This window comes from Lichenostomus cassidix, chromosome 6, assembly GCF_008360975.1.
Source record: "Lichenostomus cassidix isolate B80296 chromosome 6, HeHo_3.0, whole genome shotgun sequence".
In the NCBI taxonomy this organism is placed as follows: domain Eukaryota; kingdom Metazoa; phylum Chordata; class Aves; order Passeriformes; family Meliphagidae; genus Lichenostomus; species Lichenostomus cassidix.
The window spans coordinates 24,551,253-24,567,186 of NC_139487.1; the positions used below are offsets into that span (position 1 = coordinate 24,551,253).

Sequence of the window (15,934 nt, forward strand, 5' to 3'; positions counted from 1 at the left end):
TGTTCCAACTCTTGAGCTGTGCAATAAGTCTTCTATAATCACCAGCATTTTAAAATTAATACATTAAACTTAGAGCATGTGTGTCATCTTTTTAATACAGCATATCTTCTTGATAGTGTTCACTACTAAATTTTTTCTTAAGTTATGCATTTAGCTTTCATCTCTGAAGAACCCCACTGTAAGTGAATTAATGCACAGTGCAGCTGCCATTCATACAGGATAGTGTGCCTCAAATTTTTCCTTTTTGAAAATCCAGGATGTATGGGTTACAAAAAAAACTACAGTTACATATACAGAAATTTTCTAGGTAAAGAGCCCAAGAACCCTTCAAACTAATGAGCAGTAATAAACACACTGTCAAGGAGTGACTGCACAAGGTGGCTGAGAAAAGCAGCTAAAGGTTTGGTAAATCCAGGAGGCAGCCTTGAGAGCCAGTGATAAGGCAGGAGATGAGCTGGAGTGAATGGAAGCGATGGTGTTGTGGAGAATGAGAAATGTTTTAAAGAACTTTTGTCCCAGGTCAGAGATTAAATTGGTTTCCTTTTTCCAAAGAATTGGGGAAGGCTGAGACAGTTGGGTCTGGATTCGGAATCGCAGGAGAATCCTAGTCTTGATACCTCTTCTTCAGAGGGAAAAGATGGCAAAGCACCAGAAAGTGATGTCATCACATGAAATTTACAGCAAGACATAGCTTATCATTATCATTCAGTGAATGACCAAGTACATTCCAAAATTATCTATTAAATGACCCAAACAGGTCGGTTCTTAATCGGTGTTTCTTGCAATTCTTTAGAGAAATTAGGTAGCTTGTACACGTGCCTCTGGCAGCCCCGCAGAGTCAGGAGTGCAGGGTAGAGGTAATGTATTTTTTATGAGAGTTAAAATATTCATAGATAGCAGCTGAGCTAGTGGAGACAGCAGACCGCTTTCACCAAGGAAACCTGCCAGATGGGCAGGTTAAAAGCCCAGGCCAGCATCAGGTGTCAGGGTGGCTGCCCTTCCCAGGGCTCGTGTCACCCCTGAGTGTGCTGCTGGCTCAGCCACGCTCTGCAGGGACAGACCTCTCTGCCTGCTGCCAGAGTCCTGCAGCTGCTTTGGGTGCTGAACTGATTTGTACCTTCCTGACACCAAGCCTAGCAGGCTGTGTGCTTCACAGGCTCTGCGTGGATGTGCAGCTGATTTGTTAACCACGCTGATGTTGGGTGTTTTGTCCTGAGTTTAGTGCTGTCATGTGGAGGCAGCAAATTCTGGATGGTGGGATATGGCAAGAAATCTTTTGTTTCACTTTGATTTTAGGCAAGATAAATATTTGGGGTTTAAACCAACCCTTCAGGATCTTCTGCCTTTTGTAATGTCCTTCACCATAAAATTTTTCATTGTTTTGAAATTAATTCAGTTTCTGAGCTTGAAATTGCACACAATTTTGTTTTGGGTTGTCATGGCATCGTACTATTTAGCTAACAAATGTTTTAACTCAAGGGCTTATTCTAAAGATTAAGTTATTTTTCTCAGCATCAGTTTCTGGTGGCTGGATATGTTATTGTTGATTAATTGGATAGCAAATCGAAGGAGTCTGGGCCAATATGCAGATATTTTAGAAAGAAAGCATAGATTTAAACCTGGTTCCCTAGTTCTATGCTGGGGCATAGATTCAAACAGCTGGTTTTATCTCTTCTTTGGCAGTACAAACAAGGAGGAATTCAGGAAGCAGCACCTGTGTATTTAAGGGGATTCATACCTTTTTTGTATGATGCTACATAAATAAATCAGCGTCTGATACTGATTAACATTTTTATTCATCTCTTACCTTGCTCTGACAAAAGTGGTGGATTTCTAAGGGGTTGCTTTGGAGTATTTTTTTTAAGTTACTTTAAAAAAATTTAGAACTCTCTCTAGAAGTGTAATTTTTTAGATTGGTGGATAAGAGATGAAATAATTTTGTTACTTTTTTTCTTCAGGTGGTAAGGAACTCGGCTTTGCTACAACCAAGCTATTTTTCAATGTCACACATTACAAAGGAACTGAAATGTGCTCTCCAGTTCTATGGGTTAAAACCCCTTTCTGTCATGGAGCACCAGGCAGTCCTTTCCACATTCTTGTTTACTTACAAACCCCTCTGTAACCAAATGTATTCAGGGGTGTTCCTGAGTGACCTTCAAGGAAACTGATAGTATTTACCTAAGAAAAAATCTGTACTGGTAATATTCCCCTGTACAATAGGGATAAAATTCTTCTAAATGAACCCATGCAGGAGAGTTTAGAATTCTCTTTTGCTATTATTTTAATCAAATTATTGCTTTCAGTGTTGTAATATTTGATATTTTGTCCATAATAAATGGCATTAAGCCAATGTAAACACACTTATGAGTGAGAGCAGGTTGTATTTGACTAGACAATTCACATATTATTGAATTCCAACTTTGTTACATTTTTTAGACATTAGTTTTAAATAGATTTTTTTACTAATTTATTTTTGCTGTAATTAGTATGACCTACTTTATCATTCACATATATTGTCGTATAAATAAGGCGGACTAACCCTGTGATTAACTGAAAAATTATTGGAGAATAGCCCAGTGTCAAATGAATTATCCCCTTTTTTAAGACCAGGCATTGTTCAAGGGAGTGGTTTCTGGTTGCTCTATTGAATACAAATTGCAAAAAAAGCTACAAGCTACAGATACTGATCTTAGCTTTCAAAGCAAGGATTCAGTGTCCAGGCAAGTCACTGGAATAGCAATTCTACAGGCTTTGTTGCACAACCTGATTTAAAACGGGAGCCAACCTTTCAAGTTTTTCCTCTTTGTTGTGCCTCTGTTCTTCATAAATAAAGCTGAAGGAAAGATTCAAATATGAGAATAGCTGTTTCTCATCCCTGTCCAATTACTAGCCTTTCTGGCAAAGCAAACACACTGGTTTCAGGTACAAATGTGTTCAGTCTGCAGGTGTGTGTGTGCATGTGTGTGACTGACCCAACTTTAGGGAAACTCACAGCTTCCCTAAAGTCCTGCTAACCAAATCCCATTAGTTGATTTAATCTAGATTTGTACTGATGGTTCACCTGTAAAACTTTCCAATCTCTTTAGTCCCTGGAAGGATTCTTGCTTAAGAACAGCAAGTACTTCCCATTTAAAAGCACACTCCTTGGATAAATTGTACTGGGAGTGACAGAAGATTATGATGGAAAATGTAGGAAGTTGCAGCAGAGCAATATTGAGCCCATGGTGCAGAATGACAAGATCAATAATTTATATATACATGTGTCTTTTTAAGTCTGTTTCTGGTGCATCTCTGTAATCTGCTATTGCAGTTATGTGTCTTATGACATGTCTTTATTGGAGACAGTGTTGTAATTATGCTGATTTTGTGTGGTTTGTTCATTAAGGGCAATTCACTGGCTTGGACACAGAATTTTAAGTTTAGCTATCAATGAAGGGCTCAAAAGCCACTGTCATAGAGTAAGAAGCATCTTATGCTTGTACTATCACTACACTTCATTTCAAAGAGTAGGAGACTTTTCTGGAGATTACCTTTGTTTTCTGTAATTTCTGACTTGCTCTGTAGGAGACACACACATCACACATGCCTGTTCATGGGGCAGCTGCAATGTTCTCTGAGTGTTTCTCTTTGAGTTTTCATAGTGTTTTGTGTGTGTAAACTGAAAAGAAGTGCTCATTCTGGAAGATATCGCAGTCAAGTCATGTAATACTTTGATATATAGTGTTCTTCAAAATGAACATGGGAATTTTGGCTTCAAAGCAAGATATGAAAATGCTTTACCCTTCCATGATTTTGCACATGCAGATGGATGTATACTGTATTTCTTATGAAGGTAGAGAGATGGTATTTGAAAAAAAGAGGTCATTTGAATAAATCTCTTCATCAATTTTATTCCTCAGACTCTTACTTTGATTAATTTCTCTTTGGTGGTGGTTTTCATGCCACTGCACATCTACTGCTGTTGTTCTGATCAGGACACCTTTCAAAGCTCAAAATACTTACTCTGTGTTGAGCCAATGAGTTATATGAGAATGCTTCAAAGAGTGAAAGAGAGATAATCCAGAAGAGTTGCAGATATCACCGTAGGAGACCCTCTATTTACTCTACTTATTTGTATCTTTGCATATGTGTAACCATTTCAGGGGTGTCTGTATTTGTATATACTTTAAAGAAGGGCAGCTAGCATATATTAATGTATGACACATGTTAACATATATTTGTAGTAGTACATCAGTTTATGCTAGAGAAGGGAAGCTCCTCATTAGTATCAAAATTTGGGCTAATCAGAATTTATACCTCTAGCAGATAAGGCAGGTACATGATGAAATATTTCCCTGTGGGATTCTAGATCTTTCTCTCCTGGCAACTGCCTTATAAATACTGGCGTTTGATGATATCAGTCCATTAAAAAAACCCAAACAGTAAGGTCTTCAGAAATACTTTTTTACCCATGGGACTTCCAAGTGCCTCGTACTGAAAAGATTCAGGAGCATCCAAAGGAAATTGATTCACCCTAAGTCAAGGACACCATCCATTCTTCCCTCAGTCTGATGGATAAATTTTCATGAGGGACCTGTGGGAGTTCCTCTAGATCCCCCTCCAGCATATCAATTACATTAAGTAAGTGATCTTGCTTAATGTAGGAGTATCAGTGCTTTTTCATGTGACCTGTCAGGATGAAGTTCACAGCTGCTAAAAATATATCTGGCAAGATCAGGCCCTCTGCTAGTGCTGGATGAGTCATGGAAACCAGAAAAAAGGTTAGTTCCACCTGGAATGCAGTGGAGGCTGTCTCTCTCTTTTTTTACAGGAAGCACAGTTGTACCTAATATTTGTCTCAGAAGTCCCATTTATGAGTAATTCCTTTTTTACTGATCAGGCAGTCTGGCATGTACAAGCACTTGGTGTCTATCCACCCACACTTTGGCCTTTCTCTCTTCATCTGAAATATTCCACTCTGGGGTTCAGTAATACAAATTTGATGAACAAATGATATGCTACAGGAGGAAAAATATAATACTGAGTAAATGAGTTGGTTGCTGCTGCTTTCCAAGTGCCTGAGCTTTTAGAACCACTCACAAAACCAGGGATTTTCAGTTTTCTTTTAACATTTCCCAGCTCTTTTTGTTAAACTATATGAACTCTTACTCAAGATAAAGTATTGGTGTGGTAAAACTTATTCTGTTGAAGAAGAAAAATGGGAAAGGTATTACTAGTATATTATTAAAAACACAAACATGCCTGGCTTTTTCTGTTCAATGTTCTGTTCAACAGTTTTTTAACTGTTCAATGTTCAGCATGTACACAATACTGTTAATCATAACATATATTTGTACATTTTTTGAAAGTTTCATATATACTTTTCTTTCCTGGCAATTACAAAAGACTGAAAGATCCCATGGCATTATGTAGACTCTGAGTGTGAACTGAGATTTCTCTCTGCCTAAGGTGCATGCCTCTTGTCTTTAGGTAGGCTGCAATGGCCTGGAGCACCAAACAGGAAAAAATGTGGTTATTATTAATAGTGATTTTTACAGCATGGTTGCACTGTCTAGGTTGGGTGTGCAAAGCTGTCTTTTGTGATTTTCAGTGACATAAACCTACTTTTGCTGTCCTATGATCTTTTTTCACTCAGTTTTATGGTGTTGTATATACAGAAGCTTGAGTTTTTACAGCAGAAGAAGGAGGAGGTCCTTCAAGTTCAGGATAGGCTTTGCTGTGTGTTAGGGTCCCGTGGTGAAATCCATGGCCTTTTTTGAGCTCAGTAGTTTACTGGGGTCTCTAATGGGATTAGAAATGGAAATGGGAGGTAGAGGGAGGTCTCTGAGGTGACCAAGGGGGACAATGAAAAATTTAAATTATGAGAGCTCCAAGACTAAATAAGAATGAGATGAGTGTTAAGAAAGTCAGTGAGGAGCAGGTTACTTCAACCCAAATGGGAAAAGGGCCTGGATTAGAGGAGATGTCAGAAAGAGAGAGAGATAAAGCAATTTGTGATATGGGCATAATAGAGCATCATGCATTTGGTGTTAGTGAAAATCTTCCCAAATGATTCCTGACCTCCCATCTCCTTGCTCTCCCTTCTTGTTATCTCTTCTCAAGTACTGCTGCTTGCTTAGCTGTTTTCTTAGGCCTCTTTTTTTCAGAGTATTTCAGCATTCCCTCACTCTGTTAGTGCCTTTTTAATGAATTAGGATCAGTGCCCTAAGGCACTGGGAAAACCCAGTTTAAAAAAAAAAAAATCTTGATTTCTTGTTTATGTAATAATTTCCGGAGCATAAATGAGGTCAAAAGAAATTTTCCATGGGAGGTTGAAATCCTGCTTTCAGTTTACCTCTACAGTCCTGGTGATTGCTGCTGCTCTTCACGTGGTGTTCTGAAAGGAGAATTTGTCCCTGCAATTTTGAAGCTGAGAAGAGTTGAATTAAGACTTTGCCTAATTAGTGCTACCTTTTGAAGGTCTATTTTAAGCCATCTTCCTTCAGTCTGAACCATGTGATAGTTTCCAAAAATGTAATTTAATCATATCTGATTGCTTGCTGGGATCTGCAATTAACTTAGGTGCAAAGGAATTAACATTATTTGCCAGGTGCTTCATTATTTACCAGGAGCTGCCTGTACTACATACATGTTAAGTGTGTTGTTGGCTGTTTAAATTTATTGGCTAGAATATTTTAAGCTTGTGATTGAGTAATTTTTATTGCTTCCTTCCATTTCCATCCCTAGGATGACTCAGATACGAAATACCATGTAATTATATTCTGCATACTATCGAACTATCCCTTGCAATTATGCCACATTGTAGTTGCTCTTTTGAAATATTAGAAGCTACCTATCTAGGAAGGGTTTTTTTAGGATGCAATTCTTTGCATCCTAAAAAAACCTTAGGGCAAAGGTTAATTTTCAAGTAATTCTAGACATATATTGAATTTTAAAAAACCAACAACTTAAGCTCATTTTAAAAAAAGATATTTCCCATCTTAGAAACCCTCTGAAATCCAATTACATCAAAAAAGGGTAGAGGTGGTTTAAAAAATATATTTTTCTGTAGGACAACATTTTTGTCCTGTGTGAGAGTCAGTTCTTGCATCAGTTATATAATTAAAAATGGGAAGAGAATGAGAAAATTTGCCATCTGCCTGCATAACGATTTTTTACTTGGTATTTGGAGTGTGCTTCTGAGATCCAGATTAGTACTCTAATCCTTCTCTGAAGCGCTCTTGCATTATAAATTTCAGAATTGCAGGAAATCTCAGGAGATTTTCACATAGGCTTTGTACTTCATTTAGTTCTAGAGTTTCAGGAAGGTTGAATTTCAGACAAAAGTAAACCTCAGCTTAGGTCTTGCATCAGAAGTCAGAATTGTTCCAAGTTTTCATACCTAACCATCTGGAAGGAGGGTTTCTGCTGTCTGATATCTCTCTTCTCTGCCAGACTTGGAAAGGTGCATGTTCATTAGTAGCCAAAATTCCCTTAAAAATTGTGAAAATTAATTGTGAAGACAAATATTTTAACTGGAATACTTGCTTAAACATAGCAGCAGCTCTGAGATTTAAAAGTTCAGATGCACTCTGTGGTGGCCAGGAGGTTCTCAGAAACTGTGGCTTCAGACCACCACTGAGCTGGGAGATACCACAATAAGCCCAGCACAAAAGATAAAATCACTCTTGCCTCATGATTTCGTCAGGCACTCAAAATGATGCAACTTTCATTTCCCCAGTACAAAGCAGCAAGTGTGTGCCAGGAGCAAAACCAGGAGGGGATCTGCAGGGAGCTCTGCACATCTCCTGTTACCTGTTCCTCACATTGAAACCGGGAAGAAAATTGCTCAGTCCATTTACAGCTCTTTTTTACTGCCTATAGAACTCGTGAATAGTGTCTTTCACTGGAAAGACTGTGCAGATCTTACATTTCCTAAGGAATAATGCATTCCCGTAAAGCTGTCAGAGATTCTAAAAAAGGGGAAGATAAGGGGAAAACAGCACAAACCCAACAGATTTGACAGTTTATCATTGTCTGAGCGAATTGCAATTGATGTAACCATATCAGAGACTTGCAGGTGTTTAGATTTTTAAGATGACATTTCAGACTGTAAAAATATTATTTGTAGCCGCAGCCTTGATAAATATAATCCTGTCTGAAGCTCTGCGTGCCCCCCATACTGCTGGTACTTAGAGGAGGAGAAAAGGTTCATTTATAAGCACATACAGAGAGGTTAACAAAAGTTACTGAAAGCTTTTTTGAGACTGTGATCTGCCAAAACCAGCTAACTCCTCTAGCCAAAATAGACTGCCAAGTGATTTGCACAAGTGTGCATGAAGCTCCAGAAAGGCTAATCTAGAGAATCGCATTTAAGTTCGGGTTTTGGGTTTTTTCCCTTTTCTGGTAAAATCTACACACTTAAGGGAACAATTGTCTATGGAACCTAGTTTCCTCTCTGGTTTGCAGTCTGGAAAAGCCTCATCCTGACTTCTGAAGTGGTCCTGAAGACTAGAGAACAGGGTATTGCATAGTACTTCCTGTGTATATATCTAGTTTTAGATATTTGGCATGCTACTGTTCTGCTTATAGATGAGCAAGGGGAATAGTCATTCCTACATTTGCCCCAGGGCTTTCTACCTGGTTTTGCCTTTCCACTTTAACTTTCTCTGTTCTCTCCTATTTTCCTTCTTTCAAATCTGTATATAATTATATATTCTTTCTCATTTCATCACTTTGTGTATTTCTCGTTATTATTGCTAAGTCACTGAAATGGGCTTCTTTCCTGTCTTGCAGAGTCATACTATTTGGAGAGATTGCCTGTGATGAGTGATTTCCAGAAACCCTGATGTGGTGGAGTCATGGAACAATCAATGGAGGTTAACTGTCCAGAGGTAATTAGAAACCTCTGTTATTTGATTACCATGAAATCCACATTCCTGCCAAGGACAGTCTTGTTAAGAAGATGCCAAGTCTCGTGGAGATGGTTCAGTAGTACAAGTCATGCATTAGTAGACTCCAGAGCAGAATGTCATGGATCCTGAAAACAGACAACAGTTAATGTCCTTCTTGCAATAGAACTGGAAGGCAGTGATCCATTGTGCATGTAAAATACAAGAGAAATTGTCTTGTGATGATGATTCAATAGATCTTTCTAGATTTGAAAGTCCCAAGCTGATGTTTATACATAGGAAAATGTTGCTTCAGGCAGTTTGCAGAGGCTCCTGTGAGCCACTAAAAAAAAAAAAAAGTTGATTTACCAAGAGAAGCAAATACCGCTCAGTATATCACAAAAATTTTATATGCTATGTATAGTGGAAATGTAGTAAGTTGGGTTGTTTTTTTTCTTGGTTGTTTTTGCTGGAGATTTTTAATGCTTTTGTCAAGACTTTGAATTCAACTGGGTTTGCAGAAGTGCTGGTGCAGAGCTCTGCCTGACGTTTTGCTCAGCCAGTGCAATAAAGGATGAGCTGGCATTGTTGGAACTCTGCAGGTGGTTGAATATACTGGGAAATGTATGTTTCACTGAGGACTTGGAATTCAAGCTTTCCTGCGAATTATCACAAATATGGATCAAGTACTTTGTGTGCTGATACAGGGTTTTCAGTGTGTCTCAGAAAATCCGTTGCCATTTATTGCTTGAGCTGAGTCTGAGGAGACTTATCACCATTCTTTAATGTTTTTGCAGGTTTTCAAAAAAGCTCTTAATATACTGCTTCATGTTCAAAGTTGTCAGCACCATTGGCAAGCACTAGAGATGAACATGAAGGAGTTGTACTTTTCTGGATGTGATTAATTTTGGCACAGTACTTGTTCCCATGGCTAAGCCCTGTGTGCACTGCTGTTCTTGTCAGGTTCGTTATGTGTGTTTTCTCTTTCCAAGGTATTATGTCTTCGCTGTGAAACATTCACTCAGACTCAGATTTGGCAAACAGAGTCTGAATCTAGCAGCATGCTGGTTTCCAGGAAAAAATAATTTGTTCCCTTGGAGGGAGGGAGAAGGGATTTGGAATTTAAAATGCTTCATTGTATTTTATAACACAGAACTTGCTTTACATTTCTGTATATAATATTTCATGAGCAGTTGCTTAGAAGTGACCTTGATGATCACTGAGTAAATTATAACATATTATGTGAAATTTCAAGTTCTGTTCCTAAATGTTAAATTCTAAAAAAATAATAATAGCTCAGAAGTTAATATACTCTTCACATGACTGTTTACAAAATGGGGTTTTTTCCCAGCTTGGAGCAGTATTTAAATGAGGGAATTTTTTTAAGTATATTTTTCCCTCTAGGAAGCCTTGAAATTGTAATGTGGCTAAGGAAACTAAGCAGAGATACAGATATTATATGTCATCTCCCAGGTCATCTGAGAGAGACTTAAGAGGAAAGGGAAGAGGTTCAAAGCTCTTCCAAATTAGATAATGCTTTTACAGACAGAAATTCCTATATGGGGTTAAACTGAGTGTTCACCTAGTTCACTCTTCTGTTTCTAACAGAAACAGAAGAAAAACAGAAACATTGAAAAGACAAAAAAGATCTTATTTTATTTCTCACTTCATTTTGCTAAGAAAGCACAGAGCTTGTTATGAGTGTGACACAAATATGAAGAGGTTTTAGTATTCAGTACCTGTGCTAACAGTCTCCTGTCAGATCTGCTCATGGAACATAAAGGGAACAATATAAATAACTTCTAAATATCAATAGATTTTTTTATTGCTGGGGCAAAAAAAAAAAAAGACATAATCCTAAAAACATTGAATGATCAGTGATAGCTCTTGAGGTGTTTATGTTTGCTTTGCAATATATGCAAGTCATTTATTGGCATTTATCTTTCAGCTTCTGTAATGCTTTAAGATAAATGCATGTTCATCTGCAAAACCAAAATCCACCATGGCCAGGGCAGATTTGTGGTAAATTGAGGCTAGTTTATTAGAGAACATGAAGGCTATAGGGTTGTTTCTCAGCAATATCTACCCATGGCTTCCATACACCAACCCGTACTTCTTTTTATTTTGGACATAATTTATTTTGCATTACATAATGCTGACATTCTGGGAAATTTTGCCTTCATGAAAGACCTTTAAATAATAATAATGAATAGTAAAGTATTAGTTTAGAATAGTAAAGAATAGTAGGGTTCTTGGCAGTTTAAGAAACAAAACATTCCTCCTCAAAAGTGCATTTACAGGAGGACTTCATATTTTGTTAACTCCAGCTAAGTTTTGATTTGACACAGATGAAGGATACCAAGTACACGGTCCAGGAGTCTGAAATTGTGCTTACTCCCAGATTAGCTCAGGGAGAGATTGAAGCAGTGATGCCCTCTCATTTCATTCTTGTCATAAGAATTAGGACTTGGGAACAGCTGTCTATTTTTGTCCACAATATTTGCTGCTCTGAAGCTGCTGCCTCAGATGTCTGTTGTATGGTGAATGATTATCACTGTTAGGCCTGAGGTAAAACCAGTTTCACAGAAAAGAGATAGATGAGTGTATTTTTATAATGGAATAATTTTGAAATGAAAGTAATTCTTCTGTTTCTTGAAGTGTCATTTTACCTACTGGTGAATAAGGACTTGCATGTTGCAGTAGCTCTTATTTCAATCAAATCTGTGTAAATTGTGATACAGACTTCAAGCCAACAGGATTTGAGTTTTAACCTTATTATAGGATGATTGTATTAATCAGTATGTTGAGTTTCTGAACTATGTGATTCCAGTGGAATACAATCTACTGAAAGTTAAGGGTCTGAGTATGAGTTTCTTGAAGCCACTGGAATGTGGCTTTTTCAGCCAGTTTATTTGTAACATAGTTATTTCTTAGGAGAAAATACCATTGCACACTTTAATCTTCTATACTGCCAGTATTGAATGAAGTCTCCCTCATCTTTTTTTGCTCAGTGAGATAATGTGGCTGATAACCTTTATATAGTTCAGGGACTTACTTCATTGCTTTCTAATGGAGTTTCTGGAGAGTATAGATTTAGATTACAGTGTCGAATGGCCATTGGGCCTCAGGGAAATATGCTCTCATTAATGGACTTGTTAATGATTATCATTGAAGAGGCTCTAATAGTATCAGATGTAAACGTTGTCACAGCCGTCCATCTTTATCATGCAGATACAGAGATGCCTCATTAATTCACACAGAGATCTTCAGATCCTCAGAGCTGTGCACATTGATGCTGTATGATAATGTCTGAAGGAAATTAAAAGCTGTGCATTATCAATTTAATATTTCAGATTTCTATTTCCAATTAATGTGGTCTGAGAGATAAGAGGAATTGAACCACAGCAGTTCTATGGGTCATTCAGAAGAGATCAAATGCAAATTGTACCTCCATCAGTTCCAGCTTCGTTATGCTCATTGCATCCTCTCTGAAAGGCATGAAACAATGCAAATTTAGAGCAGTGAAGTCTCTCACCTGAAAAGTTAAAAATATATATCCTATGCAAGCACAAAAAAAATTTTATGCCAATAATTTGATATAAAGATATAAAATAGTTTACAGAATCTAAAGTATTTTTACACTATTTATTTGGAATTTTTTTACTTTTCTTAAGGTATAATAGTGTCTTTGTCATTTATCATTACTGTGATGGGTATATTCGTAATGCATTGAGTGCAATAAATTGTAACCTGCCTCAAATTTGTAGCTTTAGACCCTCTCCATTAATAACCTGTTTAATAATTATTTGCTGAAATGTGAGATTTTGATTACAAATATTTGCTTTAGTGTTTTGGGGGTGGGCTCAGGGCTCTTGTGGTAGGAAACACACCATTATTCCTTTGTGACCATCTGAAATATCAGTATTTTCAGAAAAAATAAAGTCAATTTTTTTGTATGCAAATGTAAAGGTAAGCTTTTAAAAACAGTAGTGGATTTATAACTCTTGTCACCAGTTTTGAATATAGCAGATGGGTGCTAAGAGAGAATCAAAAGTAGCTTTTCAATAGCCTGTTCTGATATCAGAATGTGTTTGGGAGATCCATAGGTTCTCTTGAGCCTACCCAAGTGATGTTCCTATATGGGGGAAAATTTTAATAACCTTTTTTGCATCTGTCTCTGAAATGTAAAGCAGCTACAGCATTAATCTGCTGCAAACTATGTAACTGAGAACGTTAGTGAAATACATGTGAGGAATTTTTGAAAGGAGTAGAAAGTCCAAGTCTGGAGGATGCTATCTGTGTCCATATGCCCCATGCTTTTATGGGTACTGATGAAAGATTGCAGAAAGAAAAGATGTAAAAGCGAGTATTTACAAAGGAAATTTCCATCAGACACTCTTGGTTTATGCAGGACAGCAGTAAGGGAAGTCATCTGTGAAATCAGATCTTGCTGTAGCTGTGGTGGAGAATTGCTGCTCAGTGCTGCAGCAGTCAGGGTGGAGAGGAGACACCCTGAGCTGTGCCTGCCCTGGCTGGGGTCAGGCAGGGGAGTGTGAGGGACCACAGTTCCACTGCTGACAGGAGCTAAAACACAAAGTTCTTCAGTAAGCCCTCAGTACTTTTAGCTTCACAAGAGGAAGAAATCCTGGAAAAAGCTTTATATCAAGTATTTCCTGCCCACAGTGATGTTCACTTGAGTATCACATTGCTTTTAAATGATTGATAAATCTATGAAATTAAGGATTCTAATTATTTCTCTCCAATGAACAAGTGTAAACATCTCATATTGCTCCAGTATAGCTATAAAGTGTAATTTTATTAAATTTCTGCTATGAGTCAAAGAGGAATCCGTTTTCCAAAATCTTATATATTCCTCTGGCAACATCCTTCCTGCTGTACACTTTGCTCTTTTTTGAATCCCAGTACTGAAAAATATGCTATCTTTCTTCTTCTCAGCTGTTCAGACACTGTTTTTAGTAGAGAGCTGCCAAGCCTTTGCAGGTTTTTGAGTGTGGAGTGTGTATTGTAAGGTCTGTAACGATTACCTGGCTTGCTGTGGATTTTTGGAGAAGTGAAACATTAGCATTATTTGTGCCATTTTACCTCTACTTTTCACAAAGGTAGTTCTGTTTCTCTCATCCAGGCTCATTTGTTGTGGTTTTTGTGTTGCAGTCAGTGCAAAATACAAAATTTGCCACCTATTCATCTCAGTCTCTTTGTCACACTTGTCACCTGCTTTTAATTTCCCCCTAGGAAGTCCCTTCCTATCCCCATTGTATGGTTCTAATTTTAATAATCACAGTCCTTCCAGAGCTCTTTCCCCAAAGAAATATTTCACTGTACACACCACTTAGTGTGTTGATATTTCTTGTTAGTATGCAGCATTGGGTTAGCTCCTCTAGATAACCTTGATAAATTAAAAATTGGCTTATCAATATTCAATCAACCTAGCTCATTTCTCCAAATGTCTGATTTCCTTTCTGTCAGAGCTGAGCTAAAAAGGCACTGCAAAAATAAATGGAATTAAAATTGCATATTTTTCTTTGAAACAGAAATTAAAAATCAGTCTGCTGCTAATATCACCTTAAATACATTGGTTTTTCAACAGTGAAATAACATACAGTGGTAGACATGGCATAAAAAATTGTTAGTTTTCATTAGACAATTGTTCCTTGAATACAGTGAGCATCTAATCAAGACTTTATTAGGAAAATTTGGGAAAGCCGGGTTTGGTCTGTCCTGTTCTTTGTATAACTATTGACTCTTGCAATTCTTCTACGTATTTTTTAAAATTGATAGAGATTTATATACTCCAGAGGGCTGGGAGGCAGGTGGGATGAGCATCCCATGGACTTACCTTGTAGTCTAATGAGAGAGGCGTAATTTTCCAAATCAGATCTCCCTTCACCTTGTGCTCCATTGCCTTTGCAGTTTAGGAATGCTGGAACACCCTCTGTGTTTGCACCATTGCTGCACAGGAGCTCTCTGTCCCACTCAGCTGCTCTCCCTGCCTGCCACCAGTCCTTGTGGCTCTTGCCCATCTTGGTTTTGCAATTTAGAGTGTAAGTTATTCAAGGGAAATGACAGTGTTGTTTCAACTTCATATCAAAAACCTGGCAGTACATCATGTGGAAGGACAGGCTTGCAGAAATTCACCAGGCCAAGCTTTTGAAAAGCCCCACTGGTTTGAGAGATCTGCAATAAATAGATGTGATTGTCCCCAGGCACACGGGCAGCAGCATTGTCACTGCAGGGGCTTTCCTTCCTCTCTGCTGAGAATGGCTGCTTTGATGCCCTGTGATATGTTCCCAAAAACATTGATGTGCTCCTTTCTCAGTGGCTTCTTAAACCAGGAGGCAAACAGAGGCTAATCTTTCATCACAGTTTATAGACCTCATTAATTTATATATGGCGTTGAACCCTGGAGGCTCTAATTCATCCAATGAAGGTTTCCTGGGAGTTTACCAGCTAGGTTCATTCTGTATTGTAGCAGCTGTGCTGGAAACAGAGGACTTCAGCAATTCTTTGATTTGCTTCTGTGTTCAATGACCCCCTAATTTTGTGGTGAAAATGTATCCCTATTATTGGACTGTCTTTTGGGGTTCTTTTGTTTTGGTTTGGGTTTTTATCCCTGTTCCAAAGTCAGAAATGCATTTTCCTGAGCTCTACATGTTGGACTAAAGTTAATCTACATAGGTTTTGCATTAAGACAGTTAAAATTATTTCATCTCTGGCAAATTAAAAAACCTAAGGTCAAGCAATTTCCCTTTGAATTAATTTACGTAAAATATTTAAACAAAATCCTGTGGGTATAAAACCTTAAATTTAAAGAAAAAGTGCTGATTTAAAAGGAAAAATTAAAACCCAATACTTTAAAATTAAGTATGATGACTTTTGATTAAACCCTGACAAGATTCAAGAGTCTGCTTCACTTTAAAGGCTCAGGAGAGTGGTTGCTAATATTAAAGGATCCCAAGAAAGTGATTCAGACAGTGTATATGTTCTATGGAGAAAAAAATACAAGAGGAAATGCAGGCAAGGAACTGCTGCTCAAATATTTTGTC

The 15,934-nt window shown here is 37.7% G+C and overlaps 1 protein-coding gene across 3 annotated transcripts in view; it reads left to right on the forward strand.

Moving 5' to 3' along the window:
- LOC146435489 (pulmonary surfactant-associated protein A-like) overlaps positions 1-15,934 on the forward strand; it is a 287,765-nt gene that overhangs the window by 210,897 nt on the left and 60,934 nt on the right. For all 3 annotated transcript variants that reach the window (XM_085064065.1, XM_085064066.1, XM_085064067.1), the window contains exon 3: positions 8,776-8,873. The gene's annotated coding sequence lies outside the window, so the exon portion shown is untranslated. The remainder of the gene's footprint in view (positions 1-8,775; positions 8,874-15,934) is intronic.